The sequence below is a fragment of the Protopterus annectens genome, chromosome 1.part0 (genome assembly GCF_019279795.1).
Source record: "Protopterus annectens isolate FY-2018-M chromosome 1.part0, PAN1.0, whole genome shotgun sequence".
NCBI lineage: Eukaryota > Metazoa > Chordata > Ceratodontiformes > Protopteridae > Protopterus > Protopterus annectens.
The window spans coordinates 131681535-131694744 of record NC_056725.1 but is presented as its reverse complement, the minus strand read 5'-3'; positions in this window follow the sequence as shown (position 1 = coordinate 131694744).

The window sequence follows — 13210 nt, the reverse complement described above, 5'->3', positions numbered from 1 at the left end:
TTGGTGAGTTGAAACTCGGGCAGTCAAAGCTCAGGAGGCCAAGTTTTGTCCACCAGTAGGTTACCATTATATGTCCGTTGTCCTATGAGTTTAGAGACCCGTAGAGTGTTTTCTTTGTAGATAAGCAGCTCTGTTGCTACACCTCTTCCCACAGGGTAAAGTGTTGTTTATAACTATAGAAGTCTGTCACAGAGTACTGCAGCAGTTAGAAAAAACGAGAAAGAGCAAAGCAAACTGTGTCCTATATTCTCGATACAAAAGATACAACTAATAACATAACCGGAGTCTGAGATAGCTGATGCAGTTAATAAAGCATCTGTCAATACACTGATGTATGAGAAAAGAATACAGCGGTCTTAAGATTGCAGACAATAAACGGAGTTCTTAAAGGTCAGTTAGAAATGATGAGTACTCAGTGAACTACAAATAAAAGCAGATGTATACACTATGTCTGAAAATGCTTTGCTAAGACTTCTACTTATATGAAAACATATATTCATTGGTTACATTCTAAACATTCCAGAAACATTATTCACCTAACTACTTTCCTTCAGGCCTTGAGCTCACAAAATAATATTTAATTAAGATGCCTGCTTTCCCTCTGGTTTTAAGCATGAGGTTACTGTTAGACCAATGTTTGTTTGTCTCTGTGAATTTTTTTTCAACGACTAATGCATATAGTCAGCAGTGTTTCTGCCATATGACTTGACTGCAGTGTATTTGCAGACTGGGTTTGTAGGATTATATTTCAATTAAAAGTATCTGCCATATTTAAGTGCAGCTATACAGAAATAATGCGTTGTTTGCTAAGCAAGGTTTATAAACAAATTTTTACTGACATCCTGTAAAGTCGATGTACGTAAAGTGAAGAGCAGACTCATTTTAAGTAAAATGTATTTAAAGGCCATTATTACAAGATGTCATAATATTTTGTGATATAGAAGGTTCTCATTTTACAGATTTATGTGAGGAAGTAGTTTTGGTGGGTTTATTATCATAATCTGGAAAATGGGTCAGTTGAATACTCACAACATTGATGTGAAATCTTGAATTCTAAAACGTCTAAAAGGTAGAACGTCGGAAATAACATAACCGAAACCCATGGTTCGACATAGCAGTAGGTGATGTCACTCACCCATGGTATGCACATTAACGTACCATTACACTCTACAGTGTCTTATGTCTCAACTCCAAGATCACACTGGAGTGAGGAAATGGGTTCATTCCCTGTTCCTCACTGAACCGCGACCTCCCTGCACAATGTCAAACCCAGATTCTCAAGCTACACTACCCATTCACTGTAGTGTAGTTGATCGATTTTGGTTCAACATTCTGCTGATTTGAAAACTGCAAGTTGACCACATGCCGGTTGACTGATGCAGTTTCCAAGTTTTGATTTTAAACCATTTTTGGTGTATTGATGAATGATTTACTTTTAAACAGCTGTTTTAAAATATTGTTACTCTTAAAATGCTGAACAAATGTGAAAGATAAAGTGAGCACTGTCTACTTTCCTTTTCTAAGTGTACCAGAAAGCCATCATACAAGTTATTTGTTGAAAATGGCTTATAGCAATAGTTGCATCAAGCAAAGGTTATACAAAATAGATTTCACCGAATTTGCTAAGATACTTTTGAGTACTTGTCCAATCTAACTTGGAGTCTTAACAATTTTGGAGTTATGGTATTTTTCTCTTTCTCCACAAAGGTGTGACATTGACCTTAAAAGAAATAAGTTGGGGTTTAGCGTACAGCCTCTATATCAGACAGGTGCAAGTGGACTTGTCCGCTTACAAATATATTTTGGTTGGGTTAGGTGAAGTCCACTTTTTCAAAAGTTTGCAATCACTTGTTTGAGTTTGTGCCAGTTTAAAAACTGTCATTAGGACCATGCCATTTTTTAAAACAATTACTATGCTTTGAAAAAAAAAAAACACATGACTAACTGAAAACATAAGGAAAAGGGTATGGAAAAAATGTGTTTGATTTTGAGAGGGTTGTTTTCTGATTGCATTATTGATCTATATTTTGTTCACAAAGGAGTCATGAAGTCTCTGTTACATGCTTTTCACCATCTGACACATTTTATCAAACAGCTTTGACAAGGAAAGACAGAAAATGTATCATTATGCAACAAATTCTTTAATTCTTTGCTTTGTCTCTCTCTCTCTCTCTCTGTCTCTCGCACTCTCTCTTTGTACTTAAAATCTCTCACTGCATAGTTGTTGTGTTTTTTGGCTTTTCCCAGTTAGGGGTCACCACATAATTTTTCATGGGTTAATTGTTTTCTGCTTAGCCACTACATGCTTTATGGAGATTTAGGCCTCATTTCAGAAATGTTACCTCCATTGGTATCCCCTTATTACTGCTGGAGGTAGCTGTTTCGGATTCAGTGGCAGCCCTTCCACAGTGGTTTACCTCAAAGAGGTGCAGCACTGTGGTGAGCTATCTTCCTAGTAAATTGCAAATACCAATGAGGCATTCATGGAGGAGTGGCATATGAAAATTAGCTATGCATTCGCCCCTCTGAAATGCATGTCATTTAAGCAGTTGAATAATTCATAGAACTAATAGGTTCATATGTTCATACTAGGCTATCTGCCCTAGGGCATTTATAAGCCTAGCCAGAGTGTGTTTGGCTTTTGCCACCCATTTTAAATTAATTTTGCTATGCCCTTTTTCGAGGTTAGTATACTGTGCCTCTGTCTAACAGTGACACAGAAGTGATACCCGGGGTAAACCTACGATCTCCCATCCACTCATCAAGATTCCTCTTGAAGAGAGTCAATGAGGGACTCTGCCTTACCTGGACTGGGATTTTATTCCAGAGTGAAGGGAGCCTCTGGGTTATGAATCTGTCCCTCCAGCATGTCCTATTTATTTCAGTGCTGAGGTTCAAGTCTCTCGAGCGCGTAGCTCGATGGGATTTGGATTTTCTGAGGTGCAGCATTGTCCATTAATTCCGGGTTGGACATGGCTTTATACGTCAGGCACAGATCGCCTCTGAGCAGGCGGTATGCCACTGAGTAGAGCTGGAGTTTCTTTAACCGGGCAGCATATGGCATCTGTTTGAGCCCTTTGATCCTCTTGGTGAGGTACGCCTGGGGTCTTTCCAGTTGCTGCAGGTGTCTGGTAAGGTACATCCCAAAAGGGGCATTGTACTCAATTACGGGCCTGATGAGGGATGAGTAAAGAGGCATGATGACCTCCCCTGATCTAGATGTGAATCCCTTCATGATTAGGTGGGCTATATAAAATGTTTTTCTAACCACTTTGGCCACGTGGTTGTCAAATGAGAGATTGCTATCAACTTGGGTCCCCAGGTCCCTAATTACTTCTTCTGCTCTTAATGGATTACCACCTATGTGGTAATTTGTGGGCACTTTGTTTTTGCCAAAGGGGATGACTATACACTTTTTGGCGTTTAGCTTGAGGCCATGGCTCTGGCACCAGTTGTCTGTTTCTATGAGGCCCTTTTGGAGGATGCTTGTGTCGGCTGGAGAGTTGATTATGGCGCCCAGTTTGCAGTCATCTGCGAACTTGGTCAGCCACAGTCCTTCCATGTTTGCCTGTACCTCTGAGAAATATATACCGAACAAGAGAGGTCCCAGGACTGAGCCTTGTGGGATGCCACTTGTAACTGGTTTGGTGTCTGACATGGCTCCAGCAATTCTAACCATGTGGGTTCTGTCCTTGAGCCAGTTTGCAACCCATCTAGTGACAAAGGGGTTTATATTTAAGCTGGTGAGCTTATCTATAATGCCCAAGTGGGGTATTGTATCGAAGGCTTTTGCGAGGTCCATGTAGGCTTTGCAGACCAAGCTAGTCAGGCTTATGGGACGATAGTTTCCAGGATCCATTGAGGCACCACCTTTGTGGAGAGGGACCACTGTTGCTGTACGCCACTCTTTGGGTACATATCCTGTAGTAAGGCTGAGATTGAGCAGTAGTTTTATGTTTGGGTTTAGCTCTTCTTGGAGTTCATGTAGGACGCAGCCCGGCACACCATCTGGTCCCATTGATGCTGTGTTTTTTGCTTTGGAGAGGGCGGCTCTTACCTGAACATCTGAGATGTCAGGGGGGGCAGCACTCTGCTGGGATAAATATTTGCCCTTTTGGTGGGGAGGGGTGGGGGGGAGTTTGCACTGAACCTGTCAGCTAGGATGTTGGCAATGTCTCTGGGTTTGATGTATTTTTTGTCATTTTGGACTAATTCTGAGCATATCTGGGAATTCCCACCCAGGTTCCTAACTTAACTAAAGAAAGTCTTGTGATTATCCTTAGTGTCCTGTGCAATTTTTCTCTCGAAGCTGGCCTTAGACGATTTTATGATAGCCCGTAGTTTTTTGCTAATACTGATCAGAGATGCCTTCCCTTTTTGGGATTTTGCTCTATCATGTAGTAGCTTCCTCCTTCTATTGTATAGTTTATTTATGGCTGGGGTCCACCAGACAGGACGTCTGCCTTTGGAGGACTGGGTCTTGGTTTTATTTGGGATTGCATGATCCATGCATTCCTGAAGGTGTTCATAGAATGCGTTTATAAAGGATTCTGTGGTCTGGGCCATATTTTCCACAGGCTCGGGGGCTTTGAAGGATTCCACCTTGGTTTTGAGGAGTGTGAAATTTGCTTTAGAGAAGTTTTTCACTGTGGTTTTCTGGGCGGGGGTGGGGTCAGGATGTGAATATCCAGTGAGATTAGTTTATGGTCTGATCTTACCAGTGAGGGATACACTTCTGGTCTGGAGCATAGAGTCCCCATGTTGGTGATGATCAGGTCCAGTATGTTTTCCCCTCTTGTGGGAGTGGTAACAAGTTGTTCCATAGCATTTGAGTTTATAAATTCTAGGAACCTTTGGGCTAGGGTGTTGGAGCTAGAGTAATGCTCCCAGTCTATGTTTGGGTAGTTGAAGTCACCCAATATAATGGTGTTTGGAGAGACCTTCATATTTTCCAGTGTTCTCAGGAAGGCTGAGTGGGGTTCCTGGGTTTGGGAGGGTGTTCTGTAGCAGGCTATAAACTGGAAGGCAGTTTTACCCACTGTTAGTTGCACATGGATAGTCTCTGATGCTTTCTGCTGTGCCACCAACCTGGAGGTGTGGGTATCTTTGACGAATATTGATACTCCCCCTCCTTTTGTGGTGTGGTCCAAGTTTTGGGGCCCTAAAGCATGGTATGAGGTATAACCTGGTAGTGCTGGGGTGCTCTCGGGAGCCTTGAATCAGGTTTCTGTTACTGCACAGATATCGATGTTCTCCATGCTAAGGAGAGTTTTGAGTGCGTGCATCTTGAGGTTTAGACTTCTGGCATTGAGTAGCATTACTCTTAGTTTCTTATCCCTTGTGATACCTATGGAGGTGGGTTTGTCTTTTGAGCCTTGCCTAAAAAAGGCACTATGGGGGAAACAAGAGCCTTTGCCAATATCTGAAAGCCCAGGGGTGACAGGTGCAAGCTGTCCCTAGCGAAGCATCGTGGCTTGTCGAGCATGTCATCCCAGGCTGACAGGCATTGGATCCCCTTTGAATGACACCAATACTTAAGCCAGTTGTTGAAATTGATCATCTTGCCTTCATATTGTGGCATCATACTTGGTGAGGGTAAGATGCTACTCAAGGTCAGGGTCATACCGGCCTGGGCTACATGCTCAGAGAGCTCCTCTATGTCTCTTTTCATGAAGTTCAGGGAAGTACGTCTCAGGTCATTCACACCAGCATGGACAATGACCGAGTCATATTTGTACTTGCCTTGGAGTGACCTGAGTGCTTGTGTTATGTGGCGGATCAACATGTAAATCTTCACTGTCAGCTCTATTAGTCAACTTGCCCAAATGAACAGTTACCCATTACTCTCAATGGGAGATATCACATTACAGGCAAGTGTGGCAGAGTTTATAGGATAGGTAGTGCTGGAAAATGTATGAAAGTGTCTATGTATGTGTGTGAAGCTGCATGTGTGCATTATGCAGTGTGTATGTGTGTGTGTGTGTGTGTTTGTGTGTGTGTGTGAGGGGCTACCATACCTCTCAAATCTTACTAGACTAACAAGCAACATATGTAATATACTAGACTAGAGGAAAACATTTCAAGTAGTACAGAAAACTATATAAAAGTTAATAGAACAACAGGTTTTGCAGCAAGAATCTGCAAATGAGAATGACAAAGTATGTAAGTATAATGTCTGGCATTAATGACTGACTGTAAGGGTCTGTGACTTCCTAGGGTTGTGGTCAAGACTTCTGTACTAAGCTATGGGGAGCAATGGATTACAACAGTGAGTCTTTCAATACAATACTCTAATCCACTGAAAGAGTTAATAGAGCAACAGGTCTTGCATTCAGTTGCATTTACTGAATGAGAAAAAGTTGAATGAAACTTTGTCTGCATTATCAAATGACTGCAATTGTTTGTGATTTATGAGGGGCAGTGGTAAATCAAGGATATCCTGCACACTCTGGGACAGATAAGAGGTATAGCAGAGTGTGTGTGTGTGTGTGTGTGTGTGTGTGTGTGTGTGTGTGTGTGTGTGTGTGTGTGTGTGTGTGTGTGTGTGTGTGTGTGTGTTTGAGTATGTGAATGAATGAGGGTGGAGCCTGTGTTAAAGTGATGCATTGGCCGCCAGTGGTGAATATCATAAGGTGATCAGGCAAGGGCCTGTTATTGCTTGCAGTAATCACAGAATGAGTCACAGACCTGCAAATTAGCAAATAATAAGGGCTTTCTCATTACATTTAACATGTCTATGAGTCGTGGGTTTCTGCAATCATGCTAAAAGGCCCTTTTTGCTGCAGCCTAACTGCTCACGGCCAGACTTGTTTCTCAATCCTGATCTTAGTTTAAAATAAATTTTAGCAGGAGAGGATGCAAGCAGATTAGCTGTATAGAAAATAAAAACAATATGTATGCTGTTTATTTAGCACACACACAGTTAATTAAGATTTGACTGTCTTATTGGTTCATAGGTGTGTACTAGGCTAATGGCCCTGGAGCCTTTAAAAGCCTAGCCCATAGGATTACCCTAGCATCGTGCCACCCGACCTGAGTTCCTAGTGCCTCTGTCGAGTAGAGCCACTGGAGAGATTTCCAGGGTGAATTTTCTATTTTCCATCCATTCATCAAGATTTCTCTTGAAGAGGGACAGTGAGGTGCTTTGCTTGACATGTATGGGAAGTCTGTTCCAGAGCATGGGCAGTCTCTGGGTGAGAAACCGGTCCATCCAGCATGTTCTGTTGATTGTGGTAATGAGGTTGAGGTCTCTGGAGTGTGCAGTGTGGATGGATTGGAATTTATTTAGATGTAGCATTTCCAACAGAGCTGGGTCAGATGTGGCTTTGTAAGTCAAGCAGAGATCTCTCTTCATACATGAATAAATTTGGGATCTTATGTGGACACTGACATAACTTTTGATGGGTCTGTATCATGGCAACAAAAAAGCCTTTACTCAAATGGCTTTAACATCGAAAATGCTGGTAATAAAAGTAACAAAACTCCATTTTGTGGGGGGCTATGCACCCACCCGCTAATTATATATACCAACTCTGAGATCACACTACAGTGAGGAAAGGGCAAATTTTCTGATCTTCACTGTACCACGATCTCACAAAAGTGACTTCTATTACCGGCATTTTCGATGTTAAAGCCGTTCAAGTAATGGCTTTTTTGATGCTGTGATATAGACCCCTTTTGACCACTATGTGTCAGTTGTCATAAGAAAGACTTTCTATATTGCACAGCTTATAAATAAAAGGATGTTGTCAAAATCTAGAGCTATCATTGTCCCCCATTATTCAGCCCTTGTTAGGTCAATCATTGTCTATAATGCTGTCTTTGGCATGTATATGTCCAGACACATACGGCTACAATTAAGCAGCTTACAAAATACTACACTGCATCATGTGAAAGAGATACCTTACTAAAAGGATGTAAGACCTAAACTATGGGTTCTACATGGACTGACCTAAAACTCTGTCAATACACTCAGTATCCTACCAACTAATAAGAGGTGACCTGTGTCGGCATACAATGCATACTTTGGTCCAGTACTTGATGGATCTACTGAACATCAGCAAGTTAACTGGCATCAGAAATACTCAGTCTGGGTATCTAAACGTCCTCTGCAACATCAACACAACAGTTTGGAGGGACAGGTATACCTTGCAGAGGATACCACTGCTCTGGAACAGACTTCCCATCTATGCTAAGCAACAACCATCCCTTTCCATATTCAAGTTCTTCTTGGATCTAAGGAAGGGTAATAGAAAATGTGCCCCAGGACTAACTGCCATACTACTGAACAGAGGCAGCTCTTAAATGCTTTATCCCATGCATGGGTCCCCTCACATTATCTATGGTATGATCCCATTTATTCTCACTAGGGATGGGAAAGGCCAGTCTAACATCAAATAAGATAGTTTAATTCAACCAGCAAAATGGTAATTGGCTAGGCTTAAAATGACCCACAAGGGCAGCTGGACTAGTAATCACCTATGAAGCTATCAACCTGTAAATATGACAGTTTCTACTATTTTGTTGTTTCCAAAATTAAGCAGCTTACAAAAAACTATACTGTATCATGTGAAAAGTTATATCATGGTACAAAAATGTCCTTCCAGTTTTTATGTATACTAGTTAAAGTAACGAGTATATTATTGCTATGCATATTTTCATGAAATCTGCAATATTTCTCTAGTTTTCTTGGTATTTCGAGCATGCATCAATTTACAGAACATACAAAGCAGAGTACGACATTCAAATATTCCTTATGTTGGACAAACCTGCCAGTATGGACAAAAGTGATATTTACACTTATTTGTAATAAGTAACATTTATGCCATTGAAACCGGTTTGATTTGTGCGACAAGATATTGCATTGCTTTAGGTTAAAAATACAACTATCAGAGACAAAGGTATCAATAACTTTAAACAAATCCTTTTGTGAAGAGTGCTATTGATATATCCTCATTTTTACTTGCATGGTGTAACAAGACGTCTGGCATTTGCTTGATAAATGATTATTATGTATTGATTTTATCTGCATTGATCATGATGATCCATTAGCCATTTATTTTATATCTATTTTTTATTTAAATTTCCAATCAGTCTTAATAACAAGAACCTAGCTTTCACAAATGAATCATTTATGTCATCACAGTTTAAAAGAACATTATAAAGGAAAAGTCAAGAAAAAAGCCAAGAATGATTCCTATCGACAACCTCTTGGCTCAGTCTTTGTTTCGTGGATGTAAAGTTGCTCAGACCTCACTGGTTTTAAAATAACACCTCCACAATGAAAGGGGGGATGATGCATCTCAGTCACTTACTCTGAGAGATGACACTGTTGCTCTGTTGTTTAGTCTCTTTCAATTGTGTGTTATCAGTTTGTAGCATTTCTATTGTTTTAGACAAAGTTGCCTGTTTTGACTGTAAATGCACTATTTGTTTACACTGCTCCACAGCAATGGATTTTAAAGAATTCACTTCCACAGCTCTACTCTGCATTTTCTGAATGGATTCTGTAAATGTATACAGTTTTAAAAGTATTGAAAGTGCCCAAGGAGGAATAGCTACTGAATTTTGGCTGCCTGTAAAGATCATGGCTTTCTCTGGCACTACTGATGGCAAAGCATCAGAAATGGCAGTAAGATGCAGAAGTACATTTATCAGTATGACCTTTTAAGACAGGCAGACATTCAGCCGAGCTTCTATTTCATTTGACTTAGCTATTATTTTACAGGAGGAAAAAGCAGAAAGACTGCGAGCTAAGATAACATATAACAACAGCACATTTGCTAATTTTATCTCTTATAACTTGGAACTTATTCATTTCCTACTAGGTACAATCATCTTCTTGCAGTGAAAAGTATTTTGAATAAATACTATCTACCCTTTTAACAGTGGAAGTAAACAATATTTGCCTCAGAAGCATATTTGCTTTTTTTGTCACCTGTGTAACAAATTTCAGTTTTGGAGTATTGGATTTCTGCTTATTTTCTGCAGTATTTGCTGGGTTTCTACCATGTTTACAGTTTACTTCCCTTGGGACCTTCCTGCTTGTCTCTTTTACTTGACAATGTAGTTAAATTAGGCTTCTTCTGACTGATTTGCTTAGTCAAAGTTTAGCTTTCATGGAAAGAAAGAGTGCTCCTAGATGGAAACTGAATAAGAAAAGGTGCAGGCTTAGGAAAAAAGCAGGCACACTATTTAGTTTTAATTCCCCTCCATACAGCTTCTACTACATGTCAGCAGTGATGTCTCATAGGTTCATAGGTGTTTACTAGGCTAACAACCACAAGGGTCTTTTTAAGCCAAGGCATGCATCCGAAATCTCTGACAAATTCTGGTACCCTTGATAAGTGTAAGCATGGGCCTGGGAGATGAACCTTTCACTTCCCTTGGGACCTCCCCTCCCCTCCTTCTTCTTCCCCTTATGTAATTTCAGAATGATTCAGAAGCTCTATAAAGTAAGATCATGCTATTGTGTTTCATTATGTAATACAAATAGCTTAATGTACTGCATAGAGCAATTCTAGTTGTACCTGGCCTCACTCTTTCCATTGTTCGACAATGTGGTACAGAATCAGTTTTGTTGCATCCAACTTTTTTGTGATTTTTTTCACTTGGTTGCAATTCCCATTGAGCTACACGTATTTCTTTAAAGTTTGTAAACACTGACCATTACTTAGACTTGCAACATTTATTTTTCCAATTCCTTCTTTCACTTGAACATTTCAAGGATAGTATTACAAGGTATATATTCTGTGTTCACTCCTCCAGTTTAAATTTTAATATGGTAATTTTCCTAATGATTGATTCAGCAAAGCTCATTTGGTTGATATGAGCCAACCAAAGGTTACTGAGATATGGAAATGACTTTCCCTACAGTTAGCTGACTTTAGCATTTCATTGATTAGATAATGGTTTCAGGAGGGCTCCATGCACATGAAACACGCATAAGTGTTATATTCCATTTTCATTTTTGTCAAGTATCAGTAAGACTGTAGTTAGTTTAGGATTTGGCATACAAGTCATCGTTCAGTCATTTATGTTTTTTACATCAGTATTAAAGCATTTCATTTTTCAAGCAGACAGCCTGCCACTTTACAAGGAATGCCAGCTTTTTTACTTATCCTAGCATAGTCAGATTTATTAACAAGCAACACCAAATAAGTTAATTATGTACTCTCAATTATTTTAAAAACCTAGTGGTGTCTCAATTAAACTCAGCTTTGCCCTCATTCTCCTTCACCCCACCACATCTTCCACCAGCTGGACTATTTTTCTACTTCAAAGAAGTTTCATCACCTGTCAAAAATCCTTTAAAATCCCAATACTAAATACAACCAAGACCATAGCAGTATACCTCCAATATTCATAAGAATGTGTGATGAGCAGCTTTTAAAACTGTTTACCCATAAATTCAATCACTCGGTTGTTACAGGTAATGTACCAGTCTAATTCAAAAAATCTCTCAATATACCCATTCCTAAATATTCATCTCCTTCTAGACCATATAACTACCATCCTAGTTCTATCCTCTGTCTAGCCACTTTGATTTTTGAAAAACTCATAGTTTCTGAGCCCCCCCCAAGCCTTTCTGTGTTGAAGGGAAGCCTTCTAGCTTATCAGTGGGAGTGGTAAGCATTTTGTAGCCTATCTACCACAAGAGGAGTGGTTCCTGGCCCAGAAACTGTAATTATTGGCCATTTGAGCAGTTTTTTTTTTCCATCTCTTTCAGCGTTCTGGTTTAAAAGCCGCACTTGCGCTTGTTTCCCATCTTTCCTGTAACTAGCCTAGTCCAGATACAGAGTTGCTGTATCCAGGACTGTTAGTAAGCTTCTCAGCCCCGCAAGCCTTTCTGTGTTGGAAGAAAGCCTTCTAGCTTATCAGTGGGAGTGGTAAGCACTAAGTAGACCTGATCCAGTTTGGCTTTGTTAAGGGCAGATCATGCCTACTAAACCTGGTTGACTCCTTTGAGACAGTCACTAAGGCCATAGACAAGGGAAAGGTGGTTCACACAGCCTATCTTGATCTCGCCAAGGCATTCGACACCATTCCCCACTCGGGTATTACAGGAAAAATGCACCATCCTGAACATAAACCCCTACATCACAAGATGGGTTGCCAACTGGCTTACAAACAGAACTCACACGGTAAGAATAGCGGGCTCCAGGTCCGGCTCTAAACCAGTCACAAGTGGTGTCCCACAAGGCTCGGTCCTGGGACCCCTACTGTTCAGCATATACTTCTCAGAAGTACAGGAAAACACAGGAGGGCTATGGCTAACCATGTTCGCCGATGACTGCAAACTGGGAGCCATAATTGACTCTCTGGCTGACACGGACATCCTCCAAAAGGGCCTTACTGAGAAGGACACCTGGTGTCAAAGTCATGGCCTCAAGCTAAATGCCAAAAAATGCATAGTCATCCCATTCGGAAAAAACAAAACACCCACAAATTACCACATAGGTGGCAGCCTCCTTAATACCGAAGAGGTAATAAGAGATCTGGGGACCCAGGCAGATAGTAATCTCTCCTTTGACAATCATATTGCCAAAGTAGTTAGGAAATCCTTCTTTGTGGCCCATCTAATTACTAAAGGGTTCGCATCTAGAAATAAAGATGTTATAGTACCCCTCTACTTGTCACTCATTAGACCCATCATAGAGTACAATGCTCCATTTGGGATGTACCTCACAAGACACTTCCAACAGCTGGAAAAACCACAAAAGTACCTCACCAAGAGGATTAATGGCCTCAAACATATGTCCTATGCAGCCCAACTGAAAAAACTCCGGCTGTACTCAGTGGCATATCACTTACTCAGAGCTGATCTCTGCCTGACTTACAAAGCCATGTCTAACTCAGAATTGATGGACATGTTCCACCTAAAGAAATCCAAGTCACTGCGAGCCATGCGCTCTAGTTAGGTAAACCTCACCACAACAATAAATAGAATATGCTGGAGGGATAGATTCCTGTCACAGTGACTCCCCATGCTTTGGAACAAAATTCCAAATTACATCAGACAGAGCTCCTCACTAACACTCTTCAAGAGAAACCTTGAGGAGTGGATGGGTAACAGAAAATACACGCCTGGGATCGCTTCATTGGCTCTGCTTGACAGAGAATCAGTTAATTAATCAATGGGGCGGCGAAAGCCGACACACTCTGGCTAAGCTTATAAATGCCCTTGGGCAGATAGCCTAGTACCTACCTA